The sequence below is a fragment of the Marmota flaviventris genome, chromosome 9 (genome assembly GCF_047511675.1).
Source record: "Marmota flaviventris isolate mMarFla1 chromosome 9, mMarFla1.hap1, whole genome shotgun sequence".
Lineage (NCBI taxonomy): Eukaryota > Metazoa > Chordata > Mammalia > Rodentia > Sciuridae > Marmota > Marmota flaviventris.
In genome coordinates, this window is record NC_092506.1 from 82,935,166 (window position 1) to 82,959,192 (window position 24,027).

The window sequence follows — 24,027 nt, forward strand, 5'->3', positions numbered from 1 at the left end:
CAGCTCCCATGTGACTCTGATGCTGCAGACTCCACATTCCAGAAAGTGTTTGTAGAACCTCAAAGAAAAAAAAAAGTACTATAAAACATATGGCAAGCCTTTCAATTTCTCAGGAACAAACACCACAGAGTAAAAAGTACGTCCTTTTCCCTAGAGTTAGCATGTATTATTGCTGATCCAGAGATCAAAATGATGTTCCAAGTCATGTATTTAACAATTTAATGACCATTTTGGACAGACGGCATTCTTCCTTGCCCAGCTTTCTATGACACGAGGGCAGGAAGGCCTATGAACTTCTGTTTTTCAAACACTTTGAAACCTGGAAAGATTTCACTTCTAAGACACTTGTTAATTTCACTCCCTCATCAATAACTCAGTAATCTCACAGCATTATCCAATAGAACACCTAACCTACTGAAGATAAGAAAATATTGATTAAAAACTCACATTGCATATCAAATAAGATGGATGTTGGTGAATTGCCATTCTAATTTGAAGAATTTTCCAGTGCGTAGGCACTGACAGCTCAGGACCCTACAGGGCAGAAAGCCAAACCCCATCAAGTATTCTCATGAATTCCCAATGATGTGTTTAGGATTGAGCTACTGGGTAAAAAAGACTAGAAAACATAGTTCTGACCTTTGAGAATTTGTCACCTAAGTAAGGGTTAATACACTTATGTATATAAAGATGAGAAATTATGGAAGCACACTTTAGATTATATAAACACAAAGATCCCCAGACTTTGATGATAACCATTTGAGAATCAGATTATAATGCAGATGCCCTGGCTTGCCTGCACCAACCAATCTGTTCTTTCCTCAGGGCTGAGTACCCTTAGGTTCAACAGTGGAAGGGAATGTGTTGGGAAGAAAAATCAAACAGCAGGAACAGGGTGGGGAGATCCTCCTCACCAGTTTGTTCAAAATAATCAAAGCCATCTCTGGAGGACATCTTCTGAGGCTCTGAAGGAGTCAGCCTCTAATACATATATCCCCATAACCAGTCAGTTCTTTAGTGTTAAATCCACCATGGCCCTTGGAAAAGATTTTGTGTGCCTACAGACCACTAGGAATATGGACATGAAGACAGCTCTTGAGAATCACTAACAGAATGGTAGTAGAGGAAGATCTTTGAATTGAATGTCTTGGAGGGCAAGTAGAAGGGGAAATACATGGAGGACTGAGGGTAGAGCCTTTGAGTCCATGCAGACCAAGGAGAGGGAAGCAAAGCCTGTGATAGGGAGAAAGAGGCAAGTCAGAGAAGTGTAAAGATTGGTGGTAGAAGAAATCAAGCTGAGAGGGAATATATATGAGGCAGGGGTTGGCCTTCCACACTCTATTTCAACCAGAATAGAAATCTGCTCTTTTCTATGACATCATTTGGAGTTTTACACAAGACTTTGAAAAGAGTCTTTCATGTTTAAAAAAAAAAATGGCTGACAAACATAGGTAGGGAAATTTAAAGGATTTTTGAGACTTCTTTGAACAGCCATCCAATGGACAACAGCATGAGCTCTGGAGACTGGGCCTCCTTGGTTGTGGCATTTATTAGTTGTGTGGTCTGGTAGAAGTTAATTCACCTCTGTAAGCTTGCATTTCCTTAACTGTAAAATAAGAACAGTAATGGTACTAACTCTTTGGGGTTCCTGGAAGAATTAGGGTTGATAATCCAATGCCTAGCACACAGAAAGTACTCAGTAATGATAATTGTTCATAACTGTTAATGTTACTCAACACAAAGGAGCTATAATCTGTTTTTGTTTGATTTTTCCTTGTGAAGCAAAGGACACAGGTCTTGCAGACTGCTGAAAGCTGTCTGTTTCAGCTTTATTAGAAATAGAGAGCTCTCTGTTCAGTTGCAGGTTATGATTATGAGCCACTGATGGAGTCAGGGAATTACCTTCATTCTCCTACATGGAGATGTTAAAAAATGGGCTGTCTTTGTGGGTGAGCTTCTTTTACCTGTGTTATAGGACTGCTCAGGACTCCAACACTATGTTCTTTGTTATATTGGCCTCTTTTTAAACATCTAATTATTTTTTCAATATACATTTACCAAGTACTGTGAAATGAAGGTAATTATATTAATGACATAAAATAAATCAGGTAAAATTTAGAAGAGTGTCAGGAACATAAAACTTAATAACACATAATCTTAAATAAATTCTTCTTATATACTTCAATTTTAATTATCAATAATTTGCTTATTTACATGTTTTTGTATTTTTTTTATATTACAGAATGCTTTAGAGACCATTGTCCTTGTGAAAGAGCTTATACTTATACTATAAGGTATATTTGAACTGCAGATGTGATCTGGTGAGTCTCCAACATGTTTTAAACATAGGTTGGCCCTTCTGATCTCTAGTTGGCCATAGTCTCCTCTACTTCATATTTATTATAGCCAGCTAACTCCTTCATTTGTATTATGTCTCCAGTCTATGTAAGCAATTAGAGTTAAGATCCATAGCTTACAAATTACGTAGCAAGATAAGATATGCCACACACCATACATATATATTCACCCAAAGTTGTGATAGTAAGAAGTGATGCCTAATAATTTTCACTGGGTAGTATGAAACCTACTAGTACCTTTGGATTAAGACCCAGATCACCTAATACCTAGTCTAGTTTCTCATGCATCCATCAATGAATGTGACAAATTTGCTGAATGTCAATTATTCTAGGAAGTTTTCTATTTTCTAGAGTTTAAAAAAAGTATTTAGAAATAAAAATAAAACCATGAGAAGGAAAAGAGGTGGACAGAGTTTTCAATGGCAAAATTGGTGAACTTCAAAATGATTTCTGGAAAGATCAGGAAACCACCCTTCTCTAAGATTTTAAAAAGATTTTCACGTGTGCCAAGAAAATGTAGCTATGTCTCTTTCTCACTCTAATTAAACAGATGGACTGTGCTAAATTTAGTTTCACTCCTTCACAATCCTAAAAGATATTCTAGGACTCCTTTCCCTAGAGTCCAAGGGTTCTCTAAATTTAAAACTAGTGATGAGGTGAAGGTTCACTGGTATGAAGGAAAGAATAAGAGATATATGCTCTTTTTGGAGTTTTGTAGATTTTTAAATCTGTGGCTTCTAGCCCATGGACCCTACCTTGTGCTCTTCTATATACATTCTTTCAGTTCATGATTAAAGTAATATTTTGCTGCTATCACATTTTTTTGCCCTTATGTTAGCTGTGAAACACAAAACACCTCCTTCGCAGACTCACTGTCATTGCCAAGATGTTGTGCAAACTTTAGTACATAAAATATTTTGAAAGAAAAATATGCTCCAATGCATTGGCTCTGGTTTCCATGTTCAGCTTCAATCTTTGCCTTAAACTCAGTCATGTAGAATTTGAGATCACAGAAATCATCTGTTTCTCCCCCAACACATTTTCTCTGGAAGGGCATGTAAAGGTCATGGTAAAAAGAGCACATCTTTAGCCTATAAATGACAGTGTATGTGTGTGATTGTGGATAACTTTATAATATTCCCATTAATGTAGTCTTTTATGTAAAATAAAACCCAATTTTCTAGAGAAACTCAAGTTAAATACTGATGTGTCAGCAAGTAACAGTCACATGACTGTTCCATTTTGTGTATTTTTTTTTCCTGTTTTTACTATAAAGTTGCAGTACTTAATATTTACCTACAAATTAGGTTTTTGATCTCATTCTTCTGGGATTTAATATTAATTTACACTTGATATGTATTTATAATGATTCACATGAATGTGAGAGAGTGTGCATGCATTTTGAGATTTTTAGAGTCCTTTTAAGTCACTAAGATAGGGTAGCATGCCAGTGCTTAAACATGGTTCAAGTTTCTTGATCTTTGTTTTCATCCAGCCCATAACTGCTAGACCAATGAAATTACACATCTATATTCTACTAATAATCAACCTGTCTTCAGAATTCTTAACTTCTCTCTACTTTTATTCATTCATTCACTCATCTAATGTTTGTTGAGCATTTACTATGCATCATGCATTCTTCTAGGCCTTGAGAATAAAGCAGCAAACAGACCAACATGACTTTTCATGAATCTGGAACAAACAAAATTTTTTAATGAGTTTCAGAGTCAGAACCTTTTTGTGGAATAAATTCATTTTTCCAAATGCCATCCCAACCAAGAAGGGTTGGAGATCTCAGTTAAGCATTTCTCTGGTTCTGCACAGTTGGTCCTGCACTTACTCTAATGTCCAATTTTGAGCATCCTCTGTCTCTAAGGTTGTAGGCCTTTCATCAGCATCTCACTACTGTGTCTCAAACCACTACTAGCTTTTAGTTACCTAATTTATGCTCTTTCATTCTGAAAATATTTAAAATTATCCCAAATCAGTAATGAAGATCTCATAATAAATTCATGTACATATTTTTTAAAAAAATCTCCATCCTAGTCTACCATTTAAGAAGAACCTGGATATTCTTGATGGAGTCACTACATTCTAAATAACTATGGATTCAAACTCCATACAGACAGTAGACAAAGCCTCTCTCTGTCCATTCATCCACTTGCCCATCTATCCATCTATCCTATCCGCCAACTTGTCTATTGTCAACCTGTCCGTCTATCTAGTCTAGTTCAAATTCAAAAGCAACAGTCCTTTTTATCACATTCCTAATCATTCAGCTTCTTATATTACAGAAAAATTCTTGGTATATTATTTGAAATACTCTTCAGCACTTTGCTGTTGTTATTAATAGCATATGAATGAAGAAAATGCTAAATACGGATCTTTGCACACAATGAATTCCATGCATTTCTTAAACAAATAAACAAACAAACATATATCGACTGACTGTAACATATGTGCCAGAAATTTTGTTAGGTACTAGAGAAATCAAGATAATTTGGTCTTACAAGGCTTTCACCTCCAAGGAGAAAAAAATTGTCATACTCTGAATTGTGGACAGTGATGTACCACAGCACCAAAGTATGTGACTACTAGAAAAGCCTGCTGCTGCTTGCCTAAGCTTTTGATGTTTGTTTTTCTTTTTGTTTTGTTTGTTTTTGAGACAGGGTCTCCTAAGTTGGCCAGGCTGACCTTGAACTTGAGATCCTCCTGCCTCAGCCTCCTGGGTAGTTGGGATTGCAGGCATGTGCCTCCAGGCCAGGCTCACTTTTAAGTTTTGTAACTGTATAATGATAGGCAATTTATTTCCCAGAATGCTGTTACAGATATTAGTAGACCATCTGGAAAATCATCTATGTGATAACTAAACCTTTTAGCTGGAGACAATCAAACAATTTTATGACTTGGCATGTGTGTTTTAAAGTATTGTAAATGTGTCAAAAGCATCCTTTCCCAAGTTTGTTACTTCGTTGGTTTAACATTTTGTTCATGGGTCACCACAGGAAGTACTTTTAACCCAATGAGTTGCAAACTATCTTTAAACCTCCTAGAAAATTAGGGGACATTTGAATTCTTAATGGCAACCCTTATCCTCCCTGTAATTGCATTTCACCAAAGATAATTTGAAGAACTTTTGAAAAAAGTCGAAATTTTAAAAATAAGAAAAAATCCTACTCCTCCAGCCTAACCAGCTGGCATCTAATTGCACATTTCTAGCATAAATATTTAAAGAAATGGTATGTATAAAGAAAATCTTGTAAATCTCAGTAGCAAACAGTGGAGGAGAGGCTGGCCACTGGGTTGTAATTGGACAAAATGTCTCTGCAAATCATGGTCAATATGTGTGAGATCTTTTTAAAAAATGTTAACTAACAAAATTCTGGGATTACCTCTTTCTTTCATTGTAAGGCAATACAAGGGATCCGTCAGTCAGGGCTGATTTCACCAAAAGGTAAAATGAAGTGCTGTTACACGTCTCTTAAAGCAGCAAACAAAAACATCCACTGTTTCATTGAAGTATATTGAAACATTAGGACTTACTGAATTCAGTCAATTTCGCTGCTAAAGCAGTTTTGTGGGATGAAGAGTGACACAGTAACTTTCACAAAGGAATCAAAGTTATAGGGCAGGTATTGTTCTCTTACTATTAAAAATTTTTAAAAAAATATTTGTGTCATTCTAGGTATCTGGATAAAGTGTCTGTTTCTTTTAACTTATTTCGAAGTTGGATATTTAATGATTTTTTCCTCCCACAAAAATGAAATAATGTGGGTTATTTGAGATTTTGGCGTGGGATGACTGCCCTTTCTTTTTCTTGGCTTCCAGAGCTAGGCATCTGCAATTTGCAAAACAAATTCAAGATAAAGTACCCAGCTGGGCAAGTCTGTACAGTGGACCTCACATACTGGTTTGCTGTTCAATCAATCTTTTTTTTTTCCCCTCTCTTCTTTCTTTCCCTCTTTTCCTCTTCTTTCCCTGTCTCAAGGAACTAACTGCTCAATTGTTCCTCCAGGCTATTCATCTTCTGAGCTGTCTGCTGATAAAGCCATTTACTTATCTCTGGCCTGAGAAACAAGCTGCCTTAACTGTTGCCTTCCCTCCAAGCTGGCAGGCCTACTCACTTCTTTCTTTGCTTGTGGCATGGAGAGTGAGGTAGCTGTGGGTGGCTAAAATAATTGAACATTCCTTGTCTGACACCACAACAATGACAACAACAATAATGATGACAACAAAACAATTCATCAGGAAACCGTCCAGGAAACAGCCTGCAAACAGAAGGACTGAAGGGATAAGACACTCCTGTCCTCCGGTTGCCAGGTCTGCCAATCTCCTATTTCAAAGGTCAGCAGACAATGACATGATGTGCCAAATCCCCCTGCCACCTTTTTTTGGTAAATAAAATTTTACTGGGGCACAGAGGTTCACACCCATTTACATATTATCCGTGGCTGGTCTCACACTCCAACAACAGAGCTGACAGAGTTGTGACAGATACCTTAATCACTTACAAAGCATGAGATGTTTACTATCTGGCCCTTTACAGGAAATGTTAGCTGACCCTTGTTCTATTTAGCTATATTGCCCAGGGAATGCTAGATATTTTTGTCTTTCATAGTAAATTAAAAACATATACCTTATAGAAAGTACCTAGCAATTCTTGGAAGTAACCAGCAAATTGGGAATAAGAAATACTTACGAGATCTGTTTGCAATGGCCATCCATTCCTGCAGCTACTATAGGTAAAGGAGACTGAAAAGCAACTTAGAGATCCTTTACCCAACTTCAATGTATTGATGACACATTACCCAGAAAGGTTAAGGAATTGACATGCACAAGGTCATACACACTGAAATGTGAAGAACATATATCCAAATCTAAGAAGATGCATTAAAGAGAAATAAACAAAAAAAATTTGCTTGAAAGAACTGTATGTAGCTTGTCTGATAGAATAGGATCTGTAGGAGTGAGGGGTCAGGTAATAGAGATGCTGAAAGGTGGAGTATGGAAAAACAGAAGAATGTATTTGCTTTCATATTTTTCTTAGTCCTTTGCCATTATGAACAGTAGCTGCTTTTTTCTTCCTACCTAATAGGGCTTTTTTTTTTCACTTGCTCAGCAAGGAAATTCTGATTGTATGTTTATAATCTGTTTGGTTAAATGAGTAGAATGAGTTTTGTGGTCACTATAGAGTTCATCCTTCAGATGTTACTTAATTTTCAAGTCACCAGGACACTGCATCTATTCTTAGCCTCTGGGGTGGACACTTATTATGGGTTGGCACAGAGACCAGTTCCATGAGTGAGGAAGCAGCACTGGGGTGGGAGAACAGCCAGGAACAAAACGTCAGTGGGTCAGGGTGGAGTGGCAAGAGTTTGGTAACTCAGGGGAAGGAATGAGAAATTGGTCTTAAAAGAGAAATTCTTCAACTTTAGAAGGGCTTTTTGTGGCAGACCTGAACTTTCTGTTTTGTAAGTTGGCTTCAGCTTTCTGCCCCTGGAACAGTGGTTTCAAACCTTTCTATGCATCACAGTGCCTTCTGAGGACATCACCAAGCTGTGGATTCTGCTCTCCTCTCATTCCCATAAACACAGAGATGACTAGGGATTTTGTCTAACAATTTCAGGCAGTTTACAAAGTCTCTAAACATCTACAGACTATACATAGTCCTCAGGCTGAAAACACCACCCCTACTCATTAAAGGTTAGTGTTTATGAAAGTCATGAAATGGCATTCCCTGGAGTACATCCTCTATACCGCACCGTCAGCTTGAAACTATCCACATTTTCCAGCAGAAGCAGAAAAGGGGGACAGAACTTCCTGTTTTGAGGCATATGAGGTGAAAATGCTGCCTCTTTTCAAAGTCAACTGGAAAACCAAAGAAAAAGAGGCAAAGTTGAAATTGGTTGCTAAAGCCAATGTTTTTGAAATGGGTGGCCACCTTGGAGGGGCCCTTGGCACAAAGGACATTTCAGGAAGGGCTAGTGGAAGACGATGGAGATCATGAAGTGGACAACTACAATGACCATGTATCTGTTGCAAGGCAAGAAGGTGCACAGAAGGAGTCCCATTCCTAATAGTTATCATTTCTTGAAAGTTATGGTGACAGGCCATATGTTGAAGGCTTGGCATTTATTATCTGATTTACTCTCTATACTAATTCTCTTTTGATTATTATTCACATTTTAAGAATGAGGAGATAAAAGTTAAGAAATGTGTCTTTTTTTTTACATGCATGTGTTTAAAATGCAAAATATATCAAAGGTGACTTGGCTTAATCAAACAAGGTAATAGGCAAAATATCCCTCTGTTCTAAAAGCAATTTGAGCGGGTTGGCAGCAACAATGAAAAGTGAGTTCTAGGATCAGACATACCTGGGTGTAAATTCCAACTCAGCTTTTTTCCACATTGTATGGGGATAATGATACCTCCAGGGGTGGTTTCTAAGAACAAATAGCCTACAATAAATGAAGCACTTAGTATAGTGTTGTTTGGTATGCAATGAACTCAGAATAAATATTAACGTCCCTGCTTACGCGAATCTGACATTTGCTGGACATCATCTGTGTATTTAGGGATAAATAATGAATAATTTCTGATCATCATGTACTGAGGGTAGGATGTAGTTTACAACAGTCCAGCATTAAACCAATAAGTAGTAACTATTCAAAGATGTTCTCAGTCAGTTGAATTTAGTAGTGACTAAGCATTATTACCACTGCTTCCATCAATTAAAATAAGGCTGGAAAATTGTATTTCATGATAATTTTATCTTTCATTGAGTCCATTCTATAAATTGTGTTTATATTAATGACTTATTCTTTTCTCTAGGGTCTATAACTCCTCTCTACAAAAGCATTCATTTCAAACATTAGTAAAAAGTGAAAGATTTATACAATATAAAGAGAAAACATAGTACGGGTATATGCTAAGGACCAGTTTTACACTCTAAAATTGTCTGTTCCTATAGAAGTGTTTGGAAAGTAGTGTGGTTTTGGATGAGATAATTATCAATGTTCCATTCTCATTAAAGGTGAAGGCCATTCAGGAAACAAGTAGTGATGGAGAATGAAGAAGGGATTAATGACACACCACAGTTCAAAAGGAAGGAAAGCTCTCCTAGAGGATTACTCCTTAAATCAAAATTATGGCCAAATTATACATGGAACAAATCAGAAACTTGAGAGAATTGATTTCCAAAGCATGCTTCTTATGCAATGGAAAGAACAAAGTTTTTTTTTCCTTTGGGAATAAAAAAACCAAAACGATATGTTGTTTGACTTTAGAGTTTCACCTCCATGAAATCTATATATACTTATTCTAGCTTCTTAAAAGCTTGTCTCATTTTCTTATCTATTAAGGGCTAAATAATAAGACCTCCCTCTGACAATTGCTGAATGGCTTAAGTAAAACCATGTAGGTGAAATATGTGGCACAGTCTTTGGCTCATAAGATGGTGTTGATAATGGTGCCCTCTCCAAAATTTACTTTGAAACTTAACCCCCATCATGGTGGTATTGAGTTAGGGTCTTTAGCAGGTGATAAGCCATGAGGAATTATGAATGGAATTAGTGTACTTATAAAATGTCTTTCAAGGGTAATTTACATCCTATTTTTCCTTCTACCCTCTGCCATGTTAGGATGCCACCATGAGAAGAAGACAATGGTTAAATAGGTCTCAGCAGACACTGAGGCTGGGACCTTGATCTTGGACTTCTCAGGCTCCAGAACTAGGAGAAATAAGGGTTCTGTTCTTATAAATGATCTGTTCTGTTTTATTTTGCTACAGCAGCAGAAATGGACTAAGTGTTCAAGGAAAGTTAGCATTTATTTTAAACTATTATTTGCTCTCACAAGATTTTTATTATTTTTATCTTATACACAGACATTCTTCTAGGAATTTGTTTCATGTGTCTTATGAACCTCATTAATGCTGTAGTCTTCTTTCATACCTCTTTAGGCCTAACTTTCACCAAGTTTAAAATATGAAATTTAGATTATAATCTCTAAATTCCATTCTAGTACTAGAATAGTTAGAATTCTACTTCTATTTAATCCAGTGAATAATACATAATACTGTGATGAAATAATTCTATTATTTTTACATTGAGTCTCAATACAATATAACAACATGGCATGCTAAGATTTTACCTCTATAATAAATAATAGATTAAGCCATCTCCGGGTAAAGAATGAGGGATCAAATTGACTCTCTTCTTCTGAAGTGATTAAGGTAAATGAACTTAGATTTATGATTGGAAATGTTGAGGAAATGTATTAGAATTCTGGACGCATTAATATGTATAAATGTAGAAGACACAGTGTAGAACTATATAGTTTTGGTAATAACTTCTGAACTTTCTCAAGTGATTCCTTAGAAAGGTCCTGTATTTTTCCCAGATTCTGTAAATAATCTACAAACTATTTTGCTAGAGATAATTTCTTATGTTTTGAATATCCATTCTGCACTAAAATATACAAAACTTATTAGCCTATGCATTGACCTATAAATTCTGACATATTTCCTCTTATGAGAAATGAGAGAAAAATCTTGGTTATTGTAGGCTGTCTAACAGGCATGGAAATCTAGATGCAATAATAAAGTAACTGTGCTCAATATCTTCAAATATACTCAGCTACTCTAATGTGACATGATTAGCTATTTTTGAATGTATTATTATAACAACCACAAAGGACATTAAAAAGGAGCCATCTGTTCTCTGTTAAATGTAGCCCAGAAGTCTCCCTTGGATTAGGGGAGCAAGCCACTAAATACTTCAGTGAGACTTCAAAAAAGCTAAATTCTCCTTAAGAATCACTGAGGGATGAACTTCAAAAGAGTAGAGGTTTCACTTGGATCAATTCCCAGAAAATCAGGTTATTTACCAAATCTTATTTATGCAAACTATACAAACACATTTTGATCTACAGAGTACCAAAATAATGTTTTAGAAAAATGATAGTCTTAAATGAAAAGTCTACTATGGAAAAGAATGAGGAAAGTCAACTTTTTTGGTCTAACCATATTTTATATCTACATTGATCAAATTATTTATCCAACTATTGCCATGTATGCTGTTACTGCAAGGCGATGTACCTAGAAAAGCATGACTGGAACTTTTAAAAATTCTGTTGGGTAATAAGATTTGGATGTCTTACACACACACACACACACACACACACGTGCACACACAGCATTTCATCTTTGTTTTTCATTGTCTGGAATATCAGGTGTCCTAGAGAGCTTAAATTGTTTATAGCCCAACCATTTTAAGACTTTTTTTTTTTTCATTTGGTACCATTTCTGGTTTATCTTTGGATTCACAAGCTGACTTTTCACTATACATTAATTCATTTATATAGAGAATTCTGAAGAAGATAGGTATATCTTGGCACATATCCAACATAGGTGCAATTATCACCTGAGTGAAAGCATATCTTATATTTATCTGTTATAGAATATGTCACTTATTTATTTACGTCTATATTTTCTCTTATTACACCATAGTCACTATAAGAAAATGGACTGTTTTATTCATCTATACATTCCCACTAGCACACATAAACTTAGCATTAAGGAGATACTCAGTATTTTTTGTTGTTAAATAAACTATAAGTAATTATTTAAAATCAGATAAACTTTATTTGTAACTGATTTATAATTACTTTGGTATTATTAATAAAGTAAAATGTATATAAAAATTTTGATTAAAATAACAAATATCAATATTTGATATATAAAATGCCTTAACTGGGAATATTAATTATTATTTGTCAATACAAGATACTATACAAATCTTTTTGCTTAGAGTTAAAAACTTGAACTTAAATTCAGCAATACAGTTTGCTACACATGAACTTTTAACCTTTTCTTTCCTTAGCAATTTGGGTAGGTTGGTTGTATAAGATTCTGTTACTTATAACTGGAAACAGATCCTTGACTCAAATTGACTGTCCAGTGATTTTTCAATTTGGTAAACATTTGTGGTTTATGTTCCCAACTGCTGATCAGGAGAGAATGCATGAAGAGAGAGTGATACATTGTGTAGTTACCAATGTTTACACTGTTTGGTGCTGTCCAGATCCATGTGGTACTTTTAAAAAGGATATACATTTGAGACTGCTACAACTCTTCAGCTGCTGGCTAGATCCAAATAACAGTTCATTTAGTGTACTTCAGAGCATTTCTAAATATTTAAATCGAAACTGTGATTAAATTTGAGCCAATTGGATTCCTTTTAGAATTTGAAAGTATTGTAATTCAGCTGTGCTCAGAAGAAATAAAATAGAACAAAAATTTCAGAAATTACAAGCTTCTCCTTAAACTTGGCAGAACTCTGGCCAAGTACCTGAAATGCCATGCTACTTAAATGGAAATTTAAAATCATTCAACTATTTATTTTTCATATATATTACCAAATAATTGGCTTGAAAAAAATATTATTAAATCAACTACAGTAGTTGGGTATTAGCAAGATATGGTTTGATTCTCTCATCCTGGGACCTGATTTACTTAACAGATTTTTATTTGAGGTTCATCATATTTATCTAATGCTTTCCAAGATTGATTTTCAGCTTTCCTTTTATATAAACAGGTGTACTGACACCATCAAGATTATAGCATTCTTTTTTAAAAAGTTGCTCTTTTCAAGGTACAGGGCAAGTACTAGTATTCCGTTTTAGAAACGTAGTATGTTAATAAACATTCTCAGGGTTAATTAAAGTGATTTGAGTTCTTTGAAAACAAACTAATATTGATAGATATAGTGTTAATGTGCAATGGACTAGCCAGAGATCCCATGGAAGGAAGGGCAATTTAATTCTTTTAAATTACTTAATATTGAAGATGGCCATTCCATGTAAAGTAGTCTTTTTGCTCTTCAGTTCTGCACCTTTTCCTTTACCTTGAAATTAAACCTGAATATTTTTTATGTCTTTTTTTTTAAGTCTACCTTGATTATTTTTTTTCCTGGCAGATGGGTTCATGGTTTTCTCTAGTAATGAATATGCAATTCATCCATATTCCCTGCTATCATTTAGAAGACCAACAGGGTGTTAATCTTTGGATTTCATCTGATCCTGCTCCTAGGAGAAAGTGAGATGGGCACAGTTATGGGAAAATTACTACAGATCTGGATAATTTAGTTTATTTCAATAATTTATATATTTTTAATAAAATTATCAGATGCCATTAGTACATGATGGATAACTTTCAGTCAAATTTAACATCAGCAGAACTAACTGATATACTTCCTACCACATTGGTCTTCAAGGGTAGAAGAAAACAGCATGGACATTGATATATAAAGTCACTTATTAGGGAAGGCAGGAAAGTTGATAATTTATCAGTGTACATTTATTACAGTAAAGAAAGGCTGTTTCTATTTTAAATGACAATAATAATTCACAATGTTGTATAAAGAGTGATTTATTTTGATAAATCTCTCTCACCTCAGGATTTTAGGCCAGTTACTTAGAAATATTGTCTAGGAACATCTGTTCAAGGTCCATCCTTATAAAGTAGTCAATTACTCCTTAATGTAAATATCTATGTTCAAGGATAAAAAAATCATCAGGCCCACCAAGATTTATAAAGGCTTGGGTTATTGAAAGATGTTCCTTAGAGAGTTGCATGAACTGAATAAGGAACAATTGGTAGCTTTGGGGATGATCTACTCACTGCAAACTGCAATGTGTCTTAAATGACCAAACCAATTATAGTTACCATTTTCACTGTAAACCTCCTGATTTCTTTCTTAATTATATTATCCCATTATAATATCAACAGATAACTGTGGTCAGAGTAAACCAGTGTTCTATATCTTTAATTACATGTGGATACACATTTAAACATAGCAGTGAGACTGAAAATTGAAATGTTTACAGGTTATACATTATGAATATCTTTCCATGAAAACTGGATTTCTATTCAGAGACTTAAATGGAAAACTGATTTTTCCTGTTTGTGAAGATTTAGAGCAAATCTACTGGGAGATATTGGAACAGATTAACTGGCTTTTGCCAGGTCCCTTTTGGGGACCTAGTAAAGGCAGTTTATTGGTTAAGGCAAGATCACCTCTGATATCAAATGAGTCATTTGGAGTTATCTGTAGACCAGGAACAGATCCAGGATGCTGCCATATTTTAGGATGTTTGGGGTGAAAACAGTAACTCCTCAACTTCCCTAATTTTACTGTAGGTGAGTTAAGTGGAATTGTGAATATAAAGGAGAGAAGAAATAGAAATACATAAATTTGAGCCAAATAGTTATACACAGATTTAAAACACAAGAAAAGTTGCATCATGTAGACATATCTTAAAAACACTGTAACAGGCTTTATTTGTTAAAGAGAAAGAACAAGAGATTGAGATTGTTGGCTAGGGAGTAGTAGGTACAATCTGAGACTATCACCAACAGTTTTAGTTAGTCCATATTAGTATATTAATGTAAATATATATTTTAAAAACAATTTCACACAAAAAATGATGTACTAAGGTTCACAAGAATTTCAGTTTTGTAAGCTAATTTCAACCCAGAATACTATTTCTTTAAATTTAAAATTGCTTTTTCTCTTTTAAAATGTCCATTGATATTTAATTGCAATAAAATAAAGATTTAAAGTGTTATACAAAAGTTGATAAGCCAAGCAATCAGTTACAAAATGAGTGGGATTTTTTTTCTCATCTTTTAGAGAAATGCCAAGATATATATTCTACATATATAATTTGGTGGTTATGAATATGGTTTGCAAAACACAATTGAATATTATATTTATAGTGAGCAAGAGAAATAGTAAAATAACTTCACATTTTGATTTCTGATCTTTGCTTCCTCCAAAAGAAAAGGTATTTCTTGGTATGTGTGTTTGTGTGTATGTGTGTATATGGGCAGAGTCTGTATCCCATTATTATCATAAAATCTACTTGTACCTACTTCTCTTATTATCAAACTTGACCTTTTTTTGCTAATATTTCATATGCCAAAATTCAGCCAAGCCAAACTCCTTGTCATCTGATCTCTCTTTTGGGCTAGACTAACATTTGGTAAGCAGAGCATACAGAGCCTCTTCTTGAAGCACCACTAGCAGGCACTGTTAGAACGCTTTCACTCAAGTTCATTCGTCTTGGGCAAAAAGAGAACAGCGGCTTACATCAGCTGAGGATCAGTGAACACAATCTCATAGCAACAGACACCAAAACAGTCCCTCATTACAAGCCTTGTCCAACAATCAAGTCTTTAACGAGAACAAAGGTTGACAGTGATTAATCATTAAGCGGTTCCTTGTTCCTTGCTGCACGTGTTCTCAGCAGCCTCCTACAGAGGCAGTCTGGCATATTTCCTGTCTCTGTGCTCCACTGTGCCATGTCTGAAGGGACGCCCCAGTGGCCCTCTCACTATTTTAATTTTAAATGCTACAAACATCTACAGAGTTTCTATGTGCACATGTCTTGACTTTTATTCTGAGCCTGGCAGACTGTGAATGGATATAGGGACTGTGAACACAATACGCTGTTAACTTCACATCTGCTTACTAGATTATGTTCAAAGACAGCTTCAGAAATTGATTAAAGACTGTTTTCTAGAATAAACCTTTGAAATCTGTTTGTTTCCTTAAGCAACACAATAAGTTGATATAATTTAGTTGTGGGGTGGACACACAATACCTTCACTACTGAAAATAGCTTCTATGTTGACAAGTCCCTGTGTTTTGAAAAGCAATAAAAACATTTTCAGAAATCATCTTTCAAGAATTCTGTTTCACAGGCTACAGAGTTGTAATGTTAGCTAATATTGTTACAATTTTATTCTATGCTCCCCTTTCTTGTGTGTTTTTAATTACTAGCTTGGGCACCACTTATCTGTCTTAGTAGGTCATGCAGGGGAGTATGTATTCATCTTACTAGGCAGAATTGGAGGTTCTTTCAACACATGAATATCACTGATGATGAACATGTTGCTTGTGAATGAAGAAGTCAGGTGAAAAGGACAGATTAGTTATGAGAGATTTCTGGGAGGTGAGGGGTAAGGGTTAATGGAAATAACAAAAATGACCAAGGGAAGCCGGTTATGTAACAACAAATATATTGTTTTTATAATAACAAAAATTACTTTTTGCAAACAACAAAGTGAGATAACCCTAAGGATTCTGTGTATCTATTAACTTCTCTTTTCACACTAACCAGATCAGATCTCTTGCAGTTCAATGGTAGATTTAACCAACATATCTACAATATAAAAGCAAAAGCAGGAAATCCAATTACAAAGTATAAAATACTTTTTAAAGACATTACAGCACTTTAGAGCTGTAATGTCTTTAAACCGAGTTATGTTCACTGAGGAAGTGGAAATGACAGTTGCATTTTTCAAACAAGAAGACCTACTTGTAGGTGGTAACTAAGCGCTTTGCACAAATGCATGTGACAAGGATGACATAAGGCCCACTGACTCAGGCTAGGATCAAAGCAGCCTGAGAGGAAATCCCATCTGGGAAATGAATATCTTTAGCCAGAGCTCCTGGGATCCATATTTGAAGCTAACCTCGGTGAATTCTGAACTGGAAGGAAAGCAGTGATGAATTGGAGGAAGAAAGCTTTTAGAGTCTGAGACAGTCACAGGCTCATCTTACAAACCAACCGATCCCATTATTTTGATTCAGCTTGACCTGTAGTAATATACCCTAACTGGTTGTGTGTATCTCTGTAGCTATGGCACATTGACTCCACCTCACGCAAATGTAATTTTTAAACAATATCTGGGTTGAACTGTTCTGCTTATCTCCTCAATCTTCTCCCATTGGAAGCTAAGCAGATCACATGTGGTGGCTTATATCAAAGCCTCAGAGCAAAGACCCAAATCAATCATAAGTTGAGATGTATAGATGGCATAGAACATTAGATCAATTTCCAAATCACAGGGTAAGCAAATATCAAAGAAATTCAAATATCATTCATTTGAATCATGAACCCTTAAACACCAATAATAGCTATTAACGTGTTGGGAACTTACTACATACACATTAGTCACTATAACTCATGCTTTATGAACTATCACATTTCACAACTATAAGAAAAGTCTATGATGGGCCCTAGTAGATAGAAATAGAGAACCGACTTTTAGATAAGTTAAGTAATTCACCTAGTTTGTAAGCAATGGAGCCAAAATTCCAATTCAGGCAAATGGCTCCAGAATTCTGCTATCATGACAAAAAAGAAATAGTGCAAAACTGACCCAGTGAGAGCCCTTATTATAAAACAGTAGTATGTCTATCCAATAGGCACTCAACCTGGAAATCTGAACCAATGCAATCTACTGCACAAAAGTGCATTTGATACAGGAATAAAATGCCATTGGATAAGTTGCTCTATTTTTTTGAACCTTCATTTTCTCATTGGTAAAAGTGGCAAAATGCTTAATTTCCAGAGTACCCGTGAGTTTTAATTGAGATTATGTCTTTTTTTAAAAAAAGCATTTTGTAAACACTGTACTGTCATTGCTTGTTTATTATGATTGAATGTGCAAAATAAAACCATGAAGCTGCTGACATGTTTTCTATTGGACCAATGCAATAAATGTGGAAGAACAAAGAACAATAAAATGAAAGTGCTAAGAGGGCAAAAGAAAAGGCAATTCACAGGGACATTAATTATGACTGTGTATGCCAAAATGTGTGGAGGGTTCTTTACACCACAGAAAAGACATAAACCAAAGTGAATTATCTGCAGGCATTATGGCATAGAGCATAGTTCTTAAGAATGTGGACTTTGCACTTAATACCTGGGTTTAAATCCTGGGTATGTAAATACACATAGAAAAGGTATTTGAGCTTGTTTGCAAGTACATCATCAGGGTAATTTTAAAGTTCATTTGCTTTAAATTTTAATCTTTATTTAAACCAGCCTCAATAATGGGCTTGCCTCGGTATTTGAGATTGGATCCCCGTGGAGATAGACTCAGGACCATTTGACTCAATGAAAGGCATCCAAGTTATTTTATAAATGTGGAACTTCTTTCTGGCTAACTGTGAGAACAGATACTGCCTGCAAGTACATGGGGGAAGGTGGGTTGGTAGTTCATGTTGAGAGGGAGTAGAGAGCAAACAGTGAAGGGTAAGGAAGATACAGACTAGCAGATGAACACTGGAGATCAATGAGTCACTGCCCTGCTCCTGGTAGCTGCAGGAAGCTCCCTGGTGATCAGATCATCAGATCACCACCTGCACAGATGCAGGCTACCTACCCCTGCACCATGCCTCTCGCGCCTCCTCCTGTGGATATTCTTGAAGCATACTACCCTACCCCACCCCATCTCACCCCAAGTTTGAAGGGAGCATGCACCATCCTGTGCAGCAGAGATATTCACATTCTAGGAGCAACACTGATTGTGGAGATGAAAGCTAACTATGATAAAATTTTATAAAATTCTTTTAGAAACAGAGGGCCCCTTATGTTCATTTAGATACAAATACTCAGAATGCCCTCCTCAGTTGCACTTGCATGGAATTATGGTCTTTAGGAAAATAGAGGAAAAGCCCATATGCTGTACACTGTTAGTATCCTAAAGACTAAGCTTTTGATTTAGAGTGCTTTCAGATTAGAACGCTAAGACTTCTTTGAATTTAGGAAGAATAGAATTAAAAACTATGAAAATGATTTGCTTAAATAGCCAATAAAAAGAGAAAGAACTAGTCAAATGATTCCTGTAATCCTTTCTGGTGATCATAGAAAGTATGTAAAATTTATAATTTCCGAGACTAATACTCCACTGCATTTTAAAATTTAGTAAGATTAAATGTCTGAGGAGGGACTAGTAATAATGGTAATAGTCAACATGTATCGAGGTCCTGCTACATGTGAGGCCTATTTCTAAACAATTTAGATATTACCATGTTTAACTTCTGTAATATCTTTTGAGATCGATCTGAGTATTCCAATTCATCGAAGCAGAAAATGATGCTTAGAAAGTTAACTGGATTATACAATGTTCCTCAGTTAGTATAAGTGGTGAATTCAAATCCCGTTTGAAAGAACAAATGTGCTTTTGCTCGGCAAATCCTGATTTCTGAAAAACTATGTGTAAATTAAATAATAAAAACCCCAAAACCAAAGTATACTCTAAGATTATGAGATTAGCTTGCCATACTTCTCCTCCATGCCTAGATATATCTCTCTCCCTTCCTTCTTTCCTTCCTTCCTTCTGTTTATTTTGAGTCTCTACTGTGCCTACTACAGTAACTGGGGTTACATCAATAAATAAAACAGAGCTCTGACCTTCACAAAGACAACATTTTAGTGTAGGAAAACAGATAATAAACATATTAACAAATAATATGTCACCTGATGATAAATGATATGAAGAAAAAGAAAACAGAGCTAGAAACAGAGTGTGCCTGTGGTATGGTCAGAGCGGGTAGGGTGATTGGAAAAGACCTCAGATGGCATTTGACCTGAAGAAAGTCAGGGGACATGGGATATGTACATAGGTAAAGGAATTGCAAATCCATAAATTCCTGAGGTCTGAGGTGGGAGCATGTTTGGTATGTCTGAGGCATGGCACACAGGCTGATGTAGCTGGTGCAGAAGAAGAAGAAAGACTGGGGTGACAGTGTGGAGGTGGGGTGAGAGGCATGACTGTGTAAGACCTGGTAGGTGATTTTCAGAAGGTAAATTTTAATTTGAATAAAAAGAAAAGCCCTTAGAGGATTTTGAGCAGAGCAATGCAGGATCTGATTTATGTTTTAAAGCTTACTCAGTTAGTTACGTGGTAAATAGTTTGCATTGGAAAAGAAGACTAGTAAGGAGGGCTACAGCACAATTTACAGAAAGATGGGAGAGGTTTGGATCAGTGGTGGCAGTGGGAAGTGGCTATACTCCATGGGACTCAGAAGGCAAGGCCAACAAATTTAACCAATGGAATGAATGTGGATGAGAGAGAAAAGAACACATCAAGGGCAACTGCAAGATTTCTGGCCTGAAGATGGGGATATGCAGTTATTTTCTGAGATGGGGAAACTATGGTATATAAAGTTTTGCTTTGTTTCTGTTTGAGGTGAGTGGGCTGGGGTAAGGTTGGACATAGGGGATTTAACTGGATCAAGTTTGAGTTATTATATATCCAAGTGGAGATGTCAAGTAGGCAACTGGAAATGAGTCTGGAGTATGGGAAAGAGATCCAGGCTAAAAATATATATTGGGGAGTTTTCAGCATAGGGAGGGTATGTAGAGCTATAAATTTGAATGATACTACCTAGGGAGTGAGTACAGATGATGAAAAGAAGAGGTCCAAGGACTGACCTCCAGATACTCCATTGTTTAAAAGTCTAGTAGATAAAGAAGAAACCAGCAAAAGGAGCATCCTGAAAACCAGGGGAGGAAAGTGTGTTGAGGAGAAATGGGTGATTAATGGGCTCGGTGTTATTGAGAGGTCGAGAATGACGAGAGCTGAGAAATGACTACTGGAATGGACAAGGGGCACATCGCTGATGGCTTTGTCAAGAAGTTTCACTGCAGATCTAGAGAGGAAAGCGTGATTGTAATGGGCCTGAGATAAAGTGAGAAGAGAGGAAGTGTGTGGAGGAGTTGAATTTTTGGATACTTTTCCAATAAACATTGCTAAAAAGGAAAGTTGAAAAATGGCGAGGTAACAAAGAGTATAGGTATATGGAGGCTTTTTGCATTTTTTAAGATGGGAGACAGGTTTGTAGGCTTATGAGAATCATTTAAAGGAAAAAATGGCAAATACTTTCTAGTGTAAACTATTACCCTTAGTTTATCTATTGTATAATACATACAATTTAGTATATTGGGTTTTACTTTAAATATATATATATATATATATATATATATATATATATATATATACACACATACATACACACACACACACACACACACATATACATATATACACACACATATATACACCTAAATACATATATATATGTATATATATATATTACATATATACATATATATTTTTCTTATATAGAAAATGATAGTTATAAAATGCCAGTGATAGTCTTCAGTTATCATCCCGATCATAGCAAAAATTTAAAACATAACATCTGCAGGGTTTTGTCTCTAACACCCTGCAAGAGGGAGCTATTAGCTTCAGTTTGAGGTCCTCTGTGTAGACATGCCTCCTGAATGAACTCCAAAAATCACAGACAAGTTTTTTGAATAAAATACAGTTACAGCCACATTATGGAAAAATGTTATGGAAAGAATTGGCCATTCACTTACTTCAGATCGAACTCCTGGCATATCAGATTTTCTTTGGGCTAAGGTAACACAATTTCTGAGCCCTATAAATATAAACTTAAATTGCCTATTATAGCTATTTCGGCAGCTAATGATAATATATATGTAGAACCAGACATCTAGCAATGAATAGTAAATTGAAAAGCTACTGGAAACAGTCTAGCTGAAGGAACAGGTCAAGTTTAGAAAACCCTAGCAATAGAACAGTATGATTGTATATGGCAGCTCATTTTAAATAGTAAACTTTTTTTTTTTCAAAAATATCCAGCTGCTAGTTTATAAATTTTACTCCACACTAATGACTGAAAAGCTCAGACTCTAGTTGTCCCTCTGAGTGAAGCTTCTGCTATTTAGTTGTTAAGTACTATTTCCTGAGACAGTGGGGAGCTTTTCAGTCAATGGACTCCCACTTGGTGCACGGCTAGTGTTGGAGGTACAAGTCAGTGAGGGGAATAATATAAGTGGAACAGCTTCACACTCACAGATTTTTGCAGAGAGAAAGGAAGAGCTAGCTGGGAAGGATTCTCCCAAATCCTTACTTCACCTCTGAAGTCTAGCAACAGCCAAAGATTTCAAGACCACACCTAGGCAAACGTGGGTAAAAGGCAAAATGTGCCTTCAGACCTCCCTTTTCTTACTCTCTCCTCCACCCCACTGTGTTCATCAGTTGCCTTTCTCTAAGCAACTCTCTTCTGTACAGGACTGTGAATTCTTGTTCTGTTCACGTTCACTTCTGAAGTCTAATTCATACTTGCCTTCTCCATTAGGACTGCATGACTCAGATTTATAAAGATCTTTTTTTATGTTAAAAATTATCTGTCATATAGCCTATTTCTCTTACTCTCAGCTTGGTCAGTACTTTTCAAACTTTAATGTGCATATGAATCACTTTGGGATCTTGTTATTAAGGCAGAGTCTTTTTTGATAGGTGTTGGGCAAGCGGGGCAGCTGGGGCACTGAATTTCTAATAAGCTACCGTGTGATTCTGATGCTGCTGTGACACAGATCACATTTAGAGTGAGGAGATGCTAGGTGACTCAAGTTAAATGGATGAACTACTGTGAAGTATAGTGGCAGGGATTTACTGTAGGCCAGCTTTCAGACAATGTCTGCAATTTCATAGGCATATTTTATATATTAACCACAAAAAGTGAATCAAACAGGAATTTTAGGTCTCAGTGGCAGAGGTTAAGGGAGAAATATATTTGCTGCCATTCTCTTTCACATTGGATTACCTTCAAGTCACCAAAAAACTAGTTAGACGTTTGTAGAAACACCAGACAGTCTTCTTTGAAGTTTGGTTTCAGAAGGAACAATTATGCTACATGGATAGAGGGACATGGGGACAACCTCTAATGCCAGAGATTCTTGATTTATTCCCATTTTTTGTGGTGTGTGCATTTATGCAGAGTTATAGGAAGAGGAAGACTTCTTTAAATCCATCTCCTTACCCCAAGACCTGCACCAATCACCTCTCCTACAAGCTTCCATTGAACCCAGGCTACTCCTTATTGAAGCTCATGTGTAGGTTTGTCCTTGACTCCACTAGATTGGGAATTTTTTGAAGGAAGTACTGTAACTGGTTACCATTGTACCCACAGCCATCAGCATGGCCCCACACAAAGCTAAACCCAATAAATATATTTTAAACAAACAGAAATTGATGTGTTTGGATTTCTGTTACTGACACCTTCAGTCCCTACATAAGATTGAAGATAAAATCCATTATGAACCCAATCCAAAAAAGCCTCACTGAATGTTTGCAACTTTGTCCATCAGATCTAGGGCAGGATTGTACTTCCTGGTCTCCTGTGGGTGGCTGGGAACTTGTGATTAACTGTGGACAATGAATTGTGAACTGAAGAAATGCACATCACCCTCCAGCTAAGACTTTATTTGTTTATATGAGATTCTTAAGAAATCTTTTTTTTTTTTGCTAAGGTACAGCAACTAGCAATGCTGAGTGGTGGCTGCTTTGTCACTCCTAGTCCAAGAATGACTAAAATGTGCAGAACCTCCTGCTCCCATTGTGAACATACAGAGTAAGAAATAAGTCTTACTGTTTTAGCCACTGAGGTTTTGATGTTATTTGTTACTGCTGCATAACCTCCTCAATTTTGATTAATACAGGTTGGTAGATTAATGCCAGGAACAGAGGGATGCTAGGTCCTGCTTGTTCACAGGCCCTTTTAAGCTGGGCTTCAAGTATGTCCTTGAACCAAGTTTGTGGTTCTAAAAACAAGTTTATGCCTTTGTTCCAGAGACCAAATTTGCACCTTGAACATGGTTCTGGTTGGAAAAATCCTTGTCATGTGTTTGTAGGTGGAGCCCTCTAGGAGAGGAGGAGATGCCTTGCTCTTACCACCCCAGGCATTGAATTGTGCTTCTGAGCCCTTGTCATCTGCTGTCCAGC

At 36.1% G+C, this 24,027-nt stretch overlaps 1 protein-coding gene across 1 annotated transcript in view; it reads right to left on the reverse strand.

Annotated features, from left to right (window-relative positions):
• Positions 1-24,027, reverse strand: part of Maml2 (mastermind like transcriptional coactivator 2) — a 325,932-nt gene that overhangs the window by 11,913 nt on the left and 289,992 nt on the right. The window lies entirely within an intron of this gene.